Here is a 19,707-nt window from a genome sequence, read left to right as displayed (position 1 = left end):
GAGGAAACTTCCCTGGAGGTTCAGTGGGTAAGACACTTCCAGTGCAGGTTTGGGTTGATCCTTGATTGGAGAACCAAGGTCTCATATTCCATGCAGTATGGTTAAATTTTTTTTAAAAAAATACATGAAATGTCAACATGTGTTTCACCCAGATTTCCAATTTCTTAACACTTTTATCATATTTGTTTTATCATTCTATTTGTATGTGTCTGTATTCTTTATCTTTTCTAAACCATTCAAGAGGTTATACTTATATACTTCCTTTTACCTTTTTTCCCTAAATATTTCCTTAGAAAGGGGACTTTTTCTTATATAATCATAATACAGTCATTGAATTCAAAACACTTAACATTGATGTAGTAGTTTCATCTAATCTGTGCCTTCCCTGGTTGCTCAGACAGTAAAGAATCTGCCTGCAATGCAGGAGACCCAGGTTCCATCCCTGGGTTGGGAAGATCCCCTGGAGAAGGGAATGGCTACCCACTCCAGTATTCTTGCCTGGAGAATTCCATGGACACAGGAGTCTGGCATACTACAGTCCATCAAGTTGCAAAGAAGTCAGACACGAACTGAGTGACTCACATTTTCACCTTCCACTGTGCTTAGTCACTTAGCCATTTCCAACTCTTTGCAACCCCACCAGGCTTCTTTGTCCATGGGGATTCTCCAGGCAAGAATACTGGAGTGGGTTGCCATGCCCTCCTCCAGGGGATCTTCCCAACCCAGGAATTGAACCTGGGCCTCCTGCTTCACAGGTGAATTCTTTACTGTCTGAGCCACCAGGGAAACATCACTTTCCAACACAACGGCTAATTAATAACTTTATAGAATGTTTCTCCCTTTGGGCTTGCTGATATTTCCTCATGATTAGATTCAGGTTATGCATCCCTAGCTAGAAAACCACATATATGATGATATGTCTTTCTCAGATAACCCAGGTGTAATATGTTCTTCTGCTCCTCATTCATAGTGTTAATTTTGATCATCTAATTAAACTGCTGCAATCCATTTTGATCATCTAATTAAACAACATCACTGTATTTTCTATTTTCTCTCTTGCAACTGGTAAGCAATCTGCAGGGAGATTCTTAAGTTCCTCCAAATATCTTGCTCTTCATTGTATTCTCTTCTTAAACTCTATGATTCTTGCTCTAATTGTCTTTGGTGTGATGGTTGCAAAATTATAATTTTCCATGTCCACCCATTCTCTCCACATTTAGGTGCTCTTTTCTTCTATAAGAAATGTTTCTCACTACCCCCTTTCATCTTCCTTCTTACCTATCTGGCCATTAATATTATGGATCTATAGATTCCAACTCCATACATTATAATCCATTCCTGTCATTATTAATGCTAATGCTAAAATTGTCCCAGATTAGGCAATTTGGTGCCCCTTTAAGCTGGCTCCTCTATGTTTTTTTTACATGTTCCTGTAATTACTTTTGAAACATTCTCTTGTTTTCTAGTTTTCAGACTCATCCTGTACCTTCTCTTCCCCAACAGTGGAATATGCCAATTCTCTAAGGACCTCTGTTTTCCTGTAGTGGGGAACAGTATTTAGAAATCAAAATCAAAGAATTAAATATGCTCATTGCTACTGAAGTGTCTTTATATCTAGGCCCTTCTAGAGAAAGAGGTAGGGAAATACACATGCACAAGTGTTCACACACACAGTGGCTATCTATATATGTAATAGAAATTCTGATGTTGTGCTGGTACCTTCAAACTCAGTTCCACTCCACAGGTTCTTCATTGCCTTCCCCCACTTTTTTTTCTCACTTCTTTTAGAAAGAGAAATATTGACTTCCAATAACATCAAGGCACTGACTTATCTTACCAGTCTTACACTACACATGAAATAGTTTCAGAATTGTTATGCCCAAATCTCCTTGCAGTACAAGGGACTCTCAAGAGTCTTCTCCAATACCATAGTTCAAAAACACCAATTCTTAGGCCCTCAGCTTTCTTTATGGACTACAAGGAGATCAAACCAGTCAATCCTAAAAGAAATCAGTCCTGAATATTCATTGGAAGTATTGATGATGAAGCTGGAACTCCAATACTTTGGCCACCTGAGGTGAAGAACTGACTCATTGGAAAAGACCCTGATGCTGGGAAAGATTGAAGGCAGGAGGATAAAGGGATGGCAGAGGATGAGACGGTTGGATGGCATCACCAAATCAATGGACATGAGTTTGAACAAGCACTGGGAGTTGGTGATGGACAGGGAAGCCTGGCATGCTGCAGTCCATAGGGTTGCAAAGAGTTTGATGTGACTGAGCAACTGAACTGAACTGAAAAAAATGAAGTGAAAGTGAAATTCGCTCAGTCATGTCCGACTCCTTGTGACCCCATGTACTATACAGCCCATGGAATTCTCCAGGCCAGAATACTGGGGTGGGTAGCCATTTCCTTCTCCAGTGGATCTTCTCAAGCCAGGGATTGAACCCAGGTCTCCCACATTGCAGGCGGATTCTTTACCAGCTGAGTCACCAGGGAAGCCCAAAGTGGAGGATCTGCCCTCTCTGAGGTTCAAACTCAGGACCTTCAGATTATGAGACTGACGCGCTGCCTGCTATGCTAAGAGGGCAGACGAACTGAATGGAACTGATGTTCAAATCACTATGTATATCAAATAGACTAAAAATGCATGATATATTTGCAGTTCTTTATTTTTCCCCTAGAGTAAATAATCAAAGTTATTATGTTTTAAGGTAATCTGAAACAATTGCCCCCACAGCAATGCAATCATGTGATCCATTTCCGAAAGGTATATACTCGGAGAAGTCTCACTTCCTTTCCTGATACTTCCTCTTGGTTCCCCTTTATCCATTCTAGATAGCCAATATTTCATTGTTTTCTGAGTTTTCCTTCCTGTGTTTCTTCTCCCCCAGATAAACAGATTTATATGTGTCCTTATTTCTTCTATAGGGGCTTCCCTGGTGGCTCAGATGATAAAGAATCTGCCTGCAATATAGGAGACCCAGGTTTGATCCCTGGGTCAGGAAGATTCCCTGGAGAAGAGAATGGCAACCCACTCCAGGATTCTTGCCTTTGACAATTCTGTGGACAGAGGCTACAGTCCATGGGATCGAAAAGAGACACGACTGAGTGACCAACACTTTCACTTTTATTTCTTCATGCTTATACAAAAGTTAGGATATTAGAGATACTCTTGCAATTAGATTTTGTTTTAAACTCTGAATCTCCTGGAGTAAACAGAAAAAAAATTTTTTTTCTACAATGCTATAGTACTCCATTGTATGAGGTACTCCTAGGCATTCAGGTAGTTCCCAGTATTTTGCTAGTACAAATAATGCTGCAGTTAAGAAATTTGTACCTGTTTATTTTCATACTTTAAAGATTTGTGTTCAGGAAAACTCCCTAGAAGTAGGATTACAGTGGTTTTTTTTTTAACTGAAATTTCCCTTAATAGGAGGGAACCACTTTGCATCTCTTCCATCAACATATGAGAGTAGATATCTCCTTATAGTTTTGTCAGTAGAGTGCATTGTCAAGCTTTAGAATGCCAGTCTGGGGGTGAAAAATGGTATCTCTGTGTGGTTTCAATTTTAATTTCTCATGAGTACAACTGTGCATCTTTTCATATATTTATGGGGCATGGTTATGTATTTTATGGTAATGGTTCATATTTTTTGCCCGTTTCAGTTCAGTTCAGTTCAGTCGCTCAGTCATGTCCAACTCTTTGTGACTCCATGGACTGCAACATGCCAGGCTTCCCTGTCCATCACCAACTCCCAGAGTTTACTCAAGCTCATATCCATTGAGCCAGTGATGCCATACAATCATCTCATCCTCTGTCGTCCCCTTCTCTTCCCATCTTCAATCTTTCCCAGCATCAGGATCTTTTCAAATGAGTCAGTTCATTGCATCAGGTGGCCAAAGTATTGGAGTTTCAGCTTCAGCATCAGTCCTTCCAATGTATATTCAGGACAGATTTTCTTTAGGATGGACTGATTGGATCTCCTTGCAGTCCAAGGGACTCTCAAGAGTCTTCTCCAACACCACAGTTCAAAAGCATCAATTTTTCAGTGCTCAGCTTTCTTTATAGTCCAACACTCACATCCATACATGATTACTGGAAAAACTACAGCTTTGAATAGGCAGACCTTTGTTGGCAAAGTAATATCTCTGCTTTTTAATATGCTATCTAAGTTGTCATAACTTTTCTTCCAAGGAATAAGCTTCTTTTAATTTTATGGCTGCAGTCACCCTCTGCAGGGATTTTGGAGCCCAAGAAAATAAAGTCTGTCACTTTATGTGCTTTTTCCCCATCTATTTGCCATGAAGTGATGGGATGGGATGCCACGATCTTAGATTTATGAATGTTGAGTTTTAAGCCACCTTTTCCACTCTCCTCTTTCACTTTCATCAAGAGGTTCTTTAGTTCTTCTTCACTTTCTGCCATAAGGGTGGTGTCATCTGCATATATGAGGTTATTGATGTTTCTCCCAGCAATCTTGATTCCAGCTTGTGCTTCATCCAGTCCAGCATTTCTCATGATGTACTCTGCATATAAGTTAAATAAGCAGGGTGACAATATACAGCCTTGACATATTCCTTTCCTGATTTAGAACCAGTCTGTTCCTTGTCCAGTCCTAACTGTTGCTTCCTGATCTGCATACGGATTTCTCAGGAGGCAGGTCAGGTGATCTGGTATTCCTATCTCTTTCAGAATTTCCCACAGTTTGTTATGATCCACACAGTCAAAGGCTTTGACATAGTCAATAAGGCAGAAATAGATGTTTTCCTGGAACTCTCTTGCTTTTTCAATGATCAATGGATGTTGGCAATTTGAACTCTGGTTCCTCTGCCTTTTCTAATTCCAGCTTGAACATCTGGAAATTTATGGTTCACGTACCGTTGAAGCCTGGCTTGTATTATTTTGAGCATTACTTTACTAGCATGTGAGATGTGTGCAATTGTGCGGTAGTTTGAGAATTCTTTGGCATTTCCTTCCTTTGGGATTGGAATGAAAACTGACCTTTTCCAGTCCTGTGGCCACTGCTGAATTTTCCAAATTTGCTGGCAAGTTGAGTGCATCACTTTCACAGCATCATCTTTTAGGATTTGAAATAGCTCAACTGGAGTTTCATCACCTCCATTAGCTTTGTTCGTAGTGATGCTTCCTAAGGCCCACTTGACTTTGCATTTGAGGATGTCTGGCTCTAGGTAAGTGATCATACCATCATGATTATCTGGGTTGTGAAGATCTTTTTTGTATAGTTCTTCTGTGTATTCTTGTTACCTCTTCTTAATATCTTTTGCCCATTTAAAAACAGGATTTTCAGGGTTTCTTTCCTCAATTTTAAAAGTTCTTTATACTATATCCAGGATATCAACTCTTTATTTGTGATAAATATCTCAAGTATTTTCTTAGAATTTGTTATTTCTCTTTTAACTCTGCTTAGAGTTCTTGCTTTTAAGAAAATTTTTGGTAGTCAATTTATCAAACAATCCTTCCCTTGCCTTTGGACTTTGAGTTACAGCTACAAATCTTCTACCCACACTCAAATTTTAGAGCAATTCATTCTTGTTTTCTTCTAGTATTTTTATATTTACTTTTTTGTTCTTTACCTTTAGATCTTTAATCCATTTGGAACTTATTCTTGTGTGAGAAATGGATGTAATCTTACCTTTTCTCTGTTTGTCTATCCAGTTACCACAGTAACTTTACTAAACAGTTCCTCTGTGTCCCCAGAGATTTGAGATACCACCTTTATCATATTCTAGATTGCCATATATGTTATGTTTGCTTCTGGACTTTCTGTTTTATTCCACCTGTTCCTGTCCCAGTACTATGCTGTTTGCAAACTAGAAACCTTATCATAAGTTTTAGTATCTGGCAGGGCAAGTCTGTCAATTCCTCCACTCCCCTCATCCCCACGCCTTATTTCTTTTCAGTGTTTTTCTATTATGTTTATTTTTCCATATGAAGTTTAGTATTAACTTGCCTAGTGGGAAGTTAATTGGAATCTTGTTCATTGGAATTGTATTAAAGTCCTAAATTGTCTTAGGGAGAACTAATGTCTAAATACAACAGAAATATCCTAACCAAGAACCCAAAATGTTTTTCTGTTTGTTCATCCCCACTTTTGCATCTTCTGGGAATGTTTAAATTTTCTTTATGTAGGTTTAGAACATTTCTTATTAATTCCTAGACATTTTTATTGCTATAGTAAACTTTTTTTTCTTTCATGATACTTTCTAACTAGGCTTCTCTGGTGGCTCAGACAGTAAAGAATCAGCCTACAATGCAGGAGACCTGGGTTTGATCACCGGGTCAGGAAGATCCCCTGGAGAAGGGAATGACAACCAACTCCAATATTCTTACCTGGAGAATTTCCTGGACACAGGAGCCTGGAGGGCTACAATCCACAAGGTAGCAAAGAGTCGAACACAATTGATCAACTAACACATTCTAACTAGTTATTTTTTGTGTATAGACCCAGAGGGATGGGATGGGGAGGGAGGAGGGAGGGAAGATCGGGATGGGGAACACATGTAAATCCATGGCTGATTCATGTCAATGTATGGCAAAAACCACTACAATATTGTAAAGTAATTAGCCTCCAACTAATAAGAATAAATGAAAAAGAAAGAAAAATTAAAAAATATTTTATAAAAAGCTATTGATCTTTTTAGTTGATAAGCCATTTTAAAACATAACTAGCCTTATAGCTTAAAAGCATGTAATTTTAATATTGCTAATGCTTCAGAGTTCACAAAGTTTTTTGCAATATACATTTCAAAAATGCATGTAATAACTAAATGTAGTAAAATCAAATACCTCCTAATGGAATATATGACTTCAATGAAATGACCTATAATTAATGTCCATTGTATATTATTTCTAATAAATATAATCATTATGCTGTGCTGTGCTTAGTCGCTCAGTCGTCTCCGACTCTTTGTGACCCACGGACTGTAGCCCACCAGGCTCCTCTGTCCATGGGAATTCTCCAGGCAAGAATACTAGAGTGGGTGGCCATGCCCTCCTCCAGGGGATCTTCCCAACCAACGGATTGAACCCAGGTCTCCTCCATTGCAGGCGGATTCTTTACCATCTGAGCCACGAGGGAAGAAATTATACTCATTATACTCATAATCAAAACATAGTTTGCTTTTTAAGTACTTTAAAATAATCTACATCAACAAATTGAACAGAAGATAAGAGCAGTTAGCCTTTATAAACTAATAAAAATGGCTTGTAATGTATTGGAGACTATATGTAGGAATGTAGAAGACAGTGAAACTTCTCCAGCTTCAGGTATGAATATCAAGCAGACTGAACAGTGTTGCCTATGTTAGTTTATCAGTGCCTTTGTGGATGCAATGATACAGGTGAAAAAGGATCATTCATGACAATCTCCACCTCTCTGAAACAAGAAAAACTTGAACAAGTGAGGGATAGATGAATATCTGGAATCCCCTTCCTCCTCATCTGACATCCTCTAATTTCAGAAAGTCAGAAGCTGACAGAGCCAGATAGTATAATGAAAGGAGACAGTTTATAGTTTCTAATGATTACCCTGCCCATCCCCAAAGCCACCTATGGAAGAGAAAACCCAGCATGTTTTGTGTGCCATTTCCTTTTCTCTTGTATGGCAATGTTGGAGTCATTTTACCATCTGGTAAATGGTAATCAACACTCCAGCTTCATCTCTTCCTTCCCCAAAGTAGACCAATGCATTATTATATTCCTTCTGTTACATGAACTAAACAAGCTAGTCTACACAAAGACAGCATTTATTAAAAAGATATTAATGAATCACATGGAATCCAAGGAAGAAGTAAACTCCCCAGACTCTGGAAGATCCTGGAACTTCCACAAAGGGAAGTTCCATCCCTCTGCTTATTACCTTGGCTCAGCTCCCAACAAGCCTTAGTTTTAAATTCCAAAATCTTGAGGAGAATTCAACTGACACAGCCAGTATTTTCCTTAGACTTAGGCAAAACAGACCTCTGATCTGGGGTCCAAGTTTCAGAGGACCCTGCAGATCACAAAACCTTGAAAAAAAAAAAAAAACTTTCTAGAGAACATATAAAAGTTAAATTAGTCACTCAGTCGTATATGACTCTTTGTGACCCCATGGACTGTAGCCCACCAGGCTCTTCTGTCCATGGAATTCTCCAGGTAAGAATACTGGAGTGGGTTGGATTCCCTTCTCCAGGGGCTCTTCCCAACCCAGGGATCGAACCCAGGTCTCCCGCATTGCAGGCAGACTCTTTACCGACTGAGTCACCAGAGAACATATGGGTGTTTTTATCATTGGGATCTACTTGCAGTTCTTGATATGACACAAGCTGTAACCCTAAAACCTCAGAGAAGCACTTCCACATGTGTCTTATAGGATCTTGCATACAAGGCACCCACATCTGAAAGATGTGAGGCTGTGTGTGTGGATTGTGCTGGTGTTGAAGTTTGACGTTAACACTGCTTTCGAGTGCGGGAAAGATTTGAGGAGCTCTTGAATACAGGAATTCAGTTCAGTTGAAAAAGGACTAATAAGATCCTCCCTAGGTACCATAAATAAAATAGATTTCTCCACAATGAAATATTGCTTCCCAGTAGTGTTGAATGTCTATTCTCTGATTTATTTTCTGATTTCACTTCATGTTATCATTTGTGGTTCCAGAGGTACTCTTGATTTTAGTGAAGTATTCACAGTAGTTGCACATGGCAACTGAGAAACATTTTACAATGTTTGAGCAATTCAGATTACTTTTCAGTTTGTATATATGTAGATTTCTGACATGGGTTAAGCATAGTACAGACTCTTTATTAGCAACTAGTTGGACATTGAATGGTTGAATTGCAAATAGTTTTATTTTTATAAAACAATAAAATTTCATTAAAGTTACAGATAGCTAAATTTATTTTGATTTGCTATTGATTAAAATTATGACACCAAATTAAGTATAGTTTGTATTTTGCTTTTTATGTTTCACAGATGATTTAGAATACTTTAGAAGAGAAAGAACTTTTGGGGGAAAACTGCTATATGGGTTTTATAAGAATACTTCTAAAGTATTCTACATTTAATTAATTGTTAAATATATTTTGTTGCAATTCTGGATGAAAATATGTTAAACTTATGTTTAAACTTTTAATTCTTTAGGTTCCTAGGGATGACTACAAGTCAAAATCATAAAAGATGTCGAAAATATTTACTCAAAATAGAAAATAGGAACAGTAATCTCAAAACAGAAATAGAAAATCTTCTAAGAAGAAACTGTTTTCTTAAAATTTTAAAGCTCTCATTTAAATTGAGCACGTATATCTTGAACATAATCCACATAAAACTTATAAATTGGATATTACAATTTCTGTACTTATTGAAGTTTTAATTACTGGTCAAAAAATTGAACAAGTATTTTGTTCCAAATTCAGAACTTGAATTTAAATACATCATAAGATGAAACCCCTGTAACTGAAGAATATTTTAAGAATTCATATTGAAGAATATGAATATTCCTTATTAAATGAAGATTTACAAAGATGATCCTTTATATCAACATCACAACCCAGAAACATCAAATGCAACTGTATTTCCCTTTAAAAGATGAAAAAATTGCATTCATGAATCTGCCAATTGTATGAGAAAGATGAAATCTCTGGGACTTTACCGTTCATTAGATCATGATCTGGGAAAATGGCCCATGTGGGTTTCTGACAGCGTGGGAATGTTCTTGTGGAACATATTCAGATGCAAATTTTCCATTGCCTTTATATCACAGAAAATCTAATACTTTATTTCATATCAAGATTTTTTCAATTGGAAAAAGAAACTGTGACAGCTGGTTTTTATATTCTCATTTAAAAGGTAAAGCAAACACCATACACAAAAATAAACTCAAAATGGATTAAAGATCTAAATGTAAGACCAGAAACTATAAAACTCCTAGAGGAGAACATAGGCAAAACACTCTCCGACATAAACCACAGCAAGATCCTCTATGACCCACCTCCCAGAATATTGGAAATAAAAGCAAAACTAAACAAATGGGACCTAATGAAACTTAGAAGCTTTTGCACAACAAAGGAAACTATAAGTAAGGTGAAAAGACAGCCCTCAGATTGGGAGAAAATAATAGCAAATGAAGAAACAGACAAGGGATTAATCTCAAAAATATACAAGCAACTCTTGAAGCTCAATTCCAGGAAAATAAATGACCCAATCAAAAAATGGGCCAAAGAACTAAACAGACATTTCTCCAAAGAAGACATACAGATGGCTAACAAACACATGAAAAGATGCTCAACATCACTCATTATCAGAGAAATGCAAATCAAAACCACAATGAGGTACCGTTACACGCCAGTCAGGATGGCTGCTATCCAAAAGTCTACAGGCAATAAATGCTGGAGAGGGTGTGGAGAAAAGGGAACCCTCTTACACTGTTGGTGGGAATGCAAACTAGTGCAGCCGCTATGGAGAACAGTGTGGAGATTTCTTAAAGGACTGGAAATAGAACTGCCATATGACCCAGCAATCCCACTTCTGGGCATACACACTGAGGAAACCAGATCTGAAAGAGACACGTGCACCCCAATGTTCATCGCGGCACTGTTTATAATAGCCAGGACATGGAAGCAACCTAGATGCCCATCAGCAGATGAATGGATAAGGAAGCTGTGGTACATATACACCATGGAATATTACTCAGCCATTAAAAAGAATTCACTTGAACCAGTCCTAATGAGATGGATGAAGCTGGAGCCCCTTATACAGAGTGAAGTAAGCCAGAAAGATAAAGAACATTACAGCATACTAACACATATATATGGAATTTAGAAAGATGGTAACAATAACCCTATATGCAAAACAGAAAAAGAGACACAGAAATACAGAACAGACTTTGGAACTCTGTGGGAGAATGTGAGGGTGGGATATTTCAAAAGAACAGCATGTATACTATCTATGGTGAAACAGGTCACCAGCCCAGGTGGGATGCATGAGACAAGTGCTCGGGCCTGGTGCACTGGGAAGACCCAGAGGAATCGGGTGGAGAGGGAGGTGGGAGGGGGGATCGGGATGGGGAATACGTGTAAATCTATGGCTGATTCATATCAATGTATGACAAAACCCACTGAAAAAATAAATAAATAATAAAGGGGAAAAAAATTTTAAAAAAGAACTAAAAAATAAAAGGTAAAGCATTCTGTTTTTGCTGTCAAATGCCTCAGAATGAGTCTTCAAGATTAGCTTCAAAACAAAGACCAGAATCAAAATGTAAGACACTCAGTTGTGTCCAATTCTTTGCAACCCCATGGACTGTAGCCCATCAGGCTCCTCTGTCCATGGAATTTCCCAGACAAGAATACTGGATGAGTTGCCATTCTCTTCTCAAGGAGTTCTTCCCAACCCCGGGATTGAACCTGGGTTTCCCACATTCCAGGTGTATTCTTTACCACCTGAGCCATGAGGGAAGCCAAAATGAAGGTATTTGTTGCTAAAAACAATTGGTGTCTCAAAAGAACACAAAACAGCAATTGTGCATACATGTACAAACACACACAAAACAAAATGTGCAATTACTAAAAGCCCAAAACAATGAATTTAACCTTTTTCTCAAGTGCACAGAGAACCTTATCCAGGATAGATCACATCCTGGGCCATAAATCTAGCTGTGGTAAATTAAAAAAAAATTGAAATCATTCCAAGCATCTTTTCTGATCACAGTGTGGTAAGATTAGATGTCAACTACAGGAAAAAAAACTATTAAAAATACAAACATATGGAGGCTAATCAACAGGATTCTGAATAACCAACAAATCACAGAAGAAATCAAAATATGCATAGAAATGAATGAAAATGAAAACACAACAACCCAAAACCTATGGGACTCAGTAAAAGCAGTGCTATGAGAAAGGTTCATAGTGATACAAGCTTACCTCAAGAAACAAGAGAAAAATCAAATAAATAACCTAACTCTACACCTAAAGAAACTAGAAAAGGAAGAAATGAAGAACCCCAGGGTTACTAGAAGGAAAGAAATCATAAAAGTTAGGACAGAAATAAATGAAAAAGAAACAAAGAAAACCATAGCAAAAATCAACAAAGCTAAAAGCTGATTCTTTGAGAAGATAAATAAAATAGACAAACCATTAGCCAGACTCATCAAGAAACAAAGGGAGAAAAATCAAATCAATAAAATTAGAAATGAAAATGGAGAAATCACAACAGACGACACAGAAATACAAAGCATCATAAGAGACTACTATCAGCAACTATATGCAATAAAATGGACAACTTGGAAGAAATGGACAAATTCTCAGAAAAGGACAACTTTCCAAAACTGAACCAGGAAGAAACAGAAAATCTTAACAGACCCATCACAAGCATGAAAATCGAAACTGTAATCAGAAATCTTCCAGCAAACAAAAAGCTGAGGACCAGATGGCTTCACAGCTGAATTCTACCAAAAATTTAGAGAAGACCCAACACCTATCCTACTCAAACTCATTCAGAAAATTACAGAGGAAGGTAAACTGCCAAACTCATTCTATAAGGCCACCATCACCCTAATACCAAAACCAGACAAAGATGCCACACAAAAAAAGAAAACTACAGGCCAATATCACTGATGAACACAGACGCAAAAATACTTAACAAAATTCTAGCAAATAGAATCCAACAGCATATTATAAAGATCATACATCGTGACCAAGTGGGCTTTTATCCCAGGGAAGCAAGGAATCTTTAATATCCATGAATCAATCAATGTGATACACCACATTAACAAATTGAAAGATAAAAACCATATGACTATCTCAATAGATGCAGTGAAAGCCTTTGACAAAATTCAACTTCCAATTATGATAAAAACCCTCCAGAAGGCAGGAATAGAAGGAACATACCTCAACATAAAAAAAGCCATATATGATAAATCCACAGCAAACATTATCCTCAATGGTGAAAAATTGAAAGCATTTCACCTAAAGTCAGGAACAAGACGTTTTGAAAGTTTAAACAGCAAAAAATATTTAGCAAAGAAAGTAACATTGACATAGGATGTTAACATGATATGTTTAAAAGAATAATATCACATATTCTCTATTTATCCCGAGATTTTCATAGCACAAGCAGTCCAACATTTACAGAAAGAAAGCCCTGGAAGTTGGTGGTGGACAGGGAAACCTGGCGGGCTGCAATCCATGGGGTCGCAAAGAGTTGGACACAAATGAGTGACTGAACTGAACTGAACTGAATGGCAAATTTCTAGGTCTTTTAGAAATTATTTAGAAATTTTATACTATGGTGGTTGAACATGTAACCTGAATGAAAAATGAAAAGTCAAAAAAAGAAAAATGAAAATTCACAATAAGATTTTAAAATTTTATGTGTATGATAAAAGAAGAAAAGTTAATCATCCCCCAAATTAAAACCTAATATGATACTAGTCTCAGCTACACTGTATCAGAAATAAAAGTTGTGTTGAAAGCTGCTTTTTATTATAAAAATTTTTGAACTACTCCCGCAGCAAAATTGAAATTAAAGAATATTTGATTTGTTTTATATATGTCAGAAAATATGTGGGTTTGATTTAAGTGAAGATACTTTAAAACACAATTTTTTGCCTCTGTCTACACAGTGTTCCATAGCCCTTCCTTGCTCTCTGAGTAAGCAGTACTGGTTTTGGACTCGAGATCCAAAGTTAAATAAATTACATTTTTTTGCTGTTTAAAAAAACAAAACTCACAGTTTTCAGTGTCAGGCATTGATCTGAAAGATTATCTAGGCAGATCTATGATAATAGAATCAACATAGTTGATCTGAACAACAAGTGCATAAACTGAAATTTTAGCCCAAAGTCATGCTCATTCTTTGTACCACACACTTGAAACAAGTTCTCCTCTGTGTCAATAGCTCAGTACTGAAGACATCCCATGGAACAAATGAATGATTGTATTAGGTATTTTCTGAGTCTGCCCACCAAATATAACCTTACTACTTCACTTAGACACACAATGAGAATGTTAAATGTTGCTACAGCAAGTCTACTTCATTTAAGCAAAATAACTGAAGGACCATAGAAAAAGAAAGCAAAATAACTGAAGATTTCAAAGGGAAATCAATCTTTGACAAAGAACGAGTTAGTCTTGTTATTGGTTATTCGATGTGAACTGTTATTTGCTACTAACTATGTTGGCAAAAGCTTAAAGGGAACTCAAACAGGTATTTTTGGCTCACTTCTTAAAAATTAATAGTATGTATTTTTTTAATTTGGAGAAAAAATGTTTTTTGAAACTATATAAAATAAACAACAGAAAAAAGGAAAAAAGAATGTTTATCTATAAAGAAGACTCATGTACCCATAATCTCTATACCATTTTCTATAGAGATTATTTTCTGAACATATTTTAGCTTCAGATATTGTCTTGAATCAAGAGATGTTTGGATAAATTAAACAATATATTATTGCTATCTTCATTTTTAATAATGTTGCAATGATGAAACTTCAAAAAAACAAAAATGAGTACTATATGGATATTGCCACAAGAGACCATAAAAGTTGTCTAAGTGACAGTGACATGAAATCACAGTAGTTTATAACAGATTCTGTGATTTATTACAGGCAGCTCCATTAAAATGAGTAAACATCATGTCAATTATAGCTCAATTTTTTAAAAGTTTAAAGAATCATATGTAAATTTCATTGTTCATTCTGGGTATTGCTTTTAGAATTTTACTAACCATTCCTGTCGCTACTGTTTCAGGTGATGATCCAAACTGATCCAAGATGATCCAAACTGAAACTAATAAAAACTGAGAATGATAATGACTTAAGAAACATCCCACATTACTTTTGAGCCAATGCAGATTTTGTGAAAATCTGTGAATCATAACAACATGATTATTCATTTGAATAAAATAGAAGAAAAGAAAATATATTTTATGAAATAAATGCATACTAATTTATAAACTTACATGTCATTTTATTATTCAACAAGCATTGCTGGCCCATCAACTAGATGCATTGACTTACATAACAATACTTTGGTTGTTTTTAATTTTTGCCTACACTCAAGTCTATAAAGATCATACTTGTATATATTTAAAAGGTTATTGTTATAAAAGAATACACCCATCTTAATTTAATGTGGCTGGATAGGGAGGTATCATATAATTTAAGCATGGTTACCAGGGGACCAAGTTAGTCCATCTGGAAGTATCTTCCAGAGGAAGTGAACTCAATGTAAGCTAATCCGATACCCTCAAGAGGCTTATCTATCTCATTCTGGGCTAAAAATTTTGATGTCTCTATTCTTTCACTCATACTATTTAATCCACCTGGAGTGTCTTTACCCGTGTTCTCTGCCTGGAAAAGTTTCTATCCTTCAAGTGCAGACTGGAGTGAGCTCCTCAAAGACCCTCCTGTACAGTGTCCTACATCCCTTGATAAAATTATTTCTATTGTACAAACCACTTTGCATGGTTTATCAATTATATTCTGTGTGCTGGTCCACACCAAGGGAGCACAAACTCTTCACAAGTAAACACCATGACTTTTTCATGTTTGCTGCCCTGACAATTTAGCTCAGAGCCTCATGGGTGGGCAGGACTTAAACATTTAATGAATGAATGGATACACTCATGAATCGATTACACTTACATTCATGAATTGATTACAACAATTTCAGAGACTCCAGTATTCATTATTGTATATTATATAGATTATATATATCACATATTACATAATGCTAATGTTGTAACGTTCAGTACAATTCCTTTATATATTACTGTATAAGAAAGAGCTTTACTAGCCTGCTGATGTTGAAATGAAAAGCAATTTACACCATTGTGACAGTGGAAGTTGTTTAGTCATGTTGACTCTTTGTGACCTCATAGACTATATAGTCCATGGAATTCTTCAGGCTAGAATACTGGAGTAGGTAACTGTTCCCTTCTCCAAGGGATCTTCCCAACCCAGGGATCAAACCCAGGTCTCCCACATTGCAGGCGGATTCTTTACCAGCTGAGCCACGAGGGAAGTGCAATTTACCCACATGTTCCTGCTAAATGTTAACCATATGCAAACCCTGAAGAAGTTATGAGTCAAAAGAGACATGATATTTCAGAATTGGATAGCCTTTTCTAACTTAAATTACAAATATAGTAATGCAAATCATAACAAATACAAAGAATACCAAAGGTCAAAAGTTTTCTGCTCTCTCTCTATTCCAGGAGGTAACTCCATTTAGCAGTTTGATAGATTTCCTTCCAGATAACCAGATATTTTTGATTCCTTTTTTTCACACACACACAACCATTCACAGGTAAGTTCTTTTCTTTCCTTTAATTTTTTTTCAACAAATAAGAGTGTGGTGTCCACATTGTTTTGTAACTTGTTTTCATCACTTAAAAATATTGTAGTGTGTATATGTGGAAGCTAAAAAGAAATGATACAAGTGAACTTACAAAGCAGAAAAAGACTCACAGACTTAGAAAATGAACTTACAGTTGTGAGGGAGGAGGGATAGTTAGGGAGGTTGGGAAGGTCATGTGCACACTGCCATATTCAAAATGGATAACCAACAAGGACCTGTTGTATAGGACATGGAATCTGCTCAATGCTATGTGCCAGCCTGGATGGGAGGGGGTTTGGGGGAGAATGGATACATGTGTATGTATGGCTGAGTCCCTTCACTGCTCACCTGACACTACCACATTGTTAGTTTGCTATATCCTAATACAAAATAAAAAAGTTTAAAGTTAAAAAAAATTGTAGTGTGAATATCTTGCTAGATAGTTTTTGACATGTACCCTTCAAGATATTTGGACATTGTACAGCAAGATATTTTACGAGTTTATTTTGAATATGATATTATAGGTACTTAATGAAAACAAGACTTTATCATTTCAATTGAATCTCTCACAGAGATTTTCTCACATTTGTTTTCTTAGCCCATCTCTTGAAATCTTGGCTTAGTCTTGAAATTCCTGATATCAAAGCTCAAGTCTCACTGTGACATCACTCGGGAAGTCCAGGCTTATCCAGCTTTTCCATGGGCAGAAATGACCCTGGGGATTTCAGATATGCCTCATTTGGAAAATTCAGAAAATTATGTCGATGTCACATCAAGAAAACCTTTGATTTGAAAGTTAATCAAAAGTCATTTATTAACTTTTCTGAACATTTTTTAAAAAGACGGTGTGTCTAAGCATCTATTTTTAAAAAAAGAAAGCTACAGGGCTGAAAATGACTTTTTTTTTCCTTTCAGTTTGGCAAAGAGTCAAGTCACAATAAACAAACTACTGTATAACTAAGTAAATATGATAGTTTTTTTTAGAAGTTATTTTCAGTATTTTATGTTGGCTCAGTGAGGCCAAATTATAAATTTAACAAACATTATATTCCTTTGACTAGGATTATTTGATCCATTTTTACTCACATTAAGCAAAGATGGTCTTAGCTGCATTTTAGGGCGTGGGGAAGAAAAAAGTTTTCCTCAACCCTGTTAGAGTTCCTGGCTGGGTGTGAAAGTTAAACTGACAAAGACAGATTAACAGGAGAAAAAAAAAATACACATTTGATGAAATTTTTACATGTAAAACTGGGAGCTTTCAAAAGAGAATGAAGACTCAAAGAAGTGATCAGATGAAGCTTTTATACCTTTTAGACAAAGAAACAATACATTGGTGAAGAACTGAGAAGACAAACGAGTTTGCTCTGGAGTAAGTAAATGGTGAAGTAGCAAGCTTTGTTTATGCACCTTTCTCAGTCCTACACTCTTCTTCTCTGGTGATAAGAATGTCCTCTTTCTCCAGGTACAGAGAAGGTGCCTTACATGGGAGCTTTAGCCCCTTTTTTCAGGAGAGAAAAAGTGAGTGGGAAGAGGTCAGAGTAACAGTCTTCCTGCTTCTGCTGTTTTCTCAAACTCAAGGTGCCACACTTGGGGGCAACAATGTCCTGAATCCTCTTCAAGGGCAAACCATGAGGTGCCTTCCCCAATAATTCATAAATAAGATAGGACCCTCATCCTCGTCTTAAACTATGAAGCTATTAATAACCCAAAATGAACTATAACAGAAAGAAGAAAAATTTGGCTGAAAATATTAACACATCTAAAGGAGGAAAGTGTCAAATAAGAGCTTTTGCCACCTCTTACATCACTACAAAGGAAGAACCTAGGAGCCACGGAGAAAAAGGAAAGGAGTGAGGGGCGGAGGCCAACTTGAGGGGAGTGTGACGACCTGTCCCAGCCTGATGTTCTCAAGTGCTGGAGTGACAGTGACCTCGCTCTGGTAGCCTATTTATTCTCCTTTACGCTAGTGTAAGGGAGTAGCCTTACCTTACCTGGAGTGTTTATTTTTCAGTGGGGTTTTTGCCACACCGTGCAGCATGAAGGATCTTAGTTCCCCGATCAGGGGTCGAACCCCGAGTCCTGCGCTGGGAGCGCAGAGTCTTAAGTGGGTGGACCGCCAGGGAAGCCCTGTTTCGTTTTGTTTTCTTACCTGCAGTGTCTGGTAGCCCACTTGCTCACCCAGCCTACCTGGAGAGACTTTTGCCAGCCCACTGAGAAAAGTACAGATTCTCTTGGACTGAGAAACTAGACACATGGCCAGCCACTCATCAGGTTAGAATGACAGACGTGAGAAAGCAGTGTAAGGTTTGTGGGAAGCACTATTTCCCCCAAGGACACACCACAGCTAGAAAGCGTCAGCCAATCTCCTTCCTTGAATGACTACTGCTTTCGTACTCACTGAGAAGTATTTTTCCCTAGTATCATGGATATCAAACTTTGCTGTTTGAAATTATATCGGTAGGGATGAGACACTCCATTTTACCTGGAAGATTTTAGTCACTTTGATCCAGTGAAGCAGCCTCAGTCTCTAACCCAGATTTTGAACTTCAGATACAGAGTATCTGGACACAGTATTTCACATCTATCCTAACTCTGGTTTCCAAAGAAATAGTATTCTGAGTCCACATGATGATCTAGATTTGATGTTGACCCTTAATCCACAGTCCTAGCTTGCTTTGAGCCTGTCAAAACACTGCATTTAATTTTCACTTTAATTCCACCCTTTCCTGAAATCCTATAATAACTCATCTTTTCCTTTAAATGGATGAGAAGCTTCACAGTTCCTCTGGGATGCATTCTTCCTTAATAGTTCAATAAACCTGATTTTTCAGATTTGAGATCTATTTCTGTTGGTCTTGGGCTGATAGGCTAAGATATTGGGTAGGTCTGACACAGAAGAGAATTCTTTGCATGACTGTCATATTTCTTAATGTAAACTTAGAAATATTTTTCTTGGATTCTTACTTATCATGGGTCTTCTCCAAGAGACAGACCCTCTATTAGGAAACAAGAAAATTAATTTTCTATCTGCAAAGGGCCTACATTACCAAATAAGCCACAAGTGAGCACCTGGAAGATACATAGAAGACAGCCCCAAAGACCACTCAATTTGGATAAGTATATATCCTTTCATTTCTACCTTCCTGAATGTTCCCGTTTCCTTGAATAAATACATTACGTACAGACATACTATGGCTCCCTGGGCTGCAGATATTTGGCAAAACTAATGCGGGAGACCTGGGTTCAGTCCCTGGGTTGGGAAGATCCCCTGGAGAAGGAAAAGGCTACCAACTCCAGTATTCTGGCATGGACAACTCCATGGACAGTATACAGTATTCTGTATAGTCCATGGGGTCACAAAGAGTCAGACA

General features: G+C 37.2%; 1 non-coding gene across 1 annotated transcript; it reads right to left on the bottom strand.

Moving 5' to 3' along the window:
* Positions 1-2,517: 2,517 nt before the first annotated feature.
* TRNAM-CAU (transfer RNA methionine (anticodon CAU)) lies at positions 2,518-2,590 on the bottom strand. The gene has a single exon. It is a non-coding gene; the product is annotated as a tRNA-Met (tRNA).
* Positions 2,591-19,707: the final 17,117 nt, after the last annotated feature.

The sequence above is a fragment of the Dama dama genome, chromosome 26, assembly GCF_033118175.1.
Source record: "Dama dama isolate Ldn47 chromosome 26, ASM3311817v1, whole genome shotgun sequence".
NCBI lineage: Eukaryota > Metazoa > Chordata > Mammalia > Artiodactyla > Cervidae > Dama > Dama dama.
This window is presented reverse-complemented; position numbering and strand designations above follow the sequence as displayed.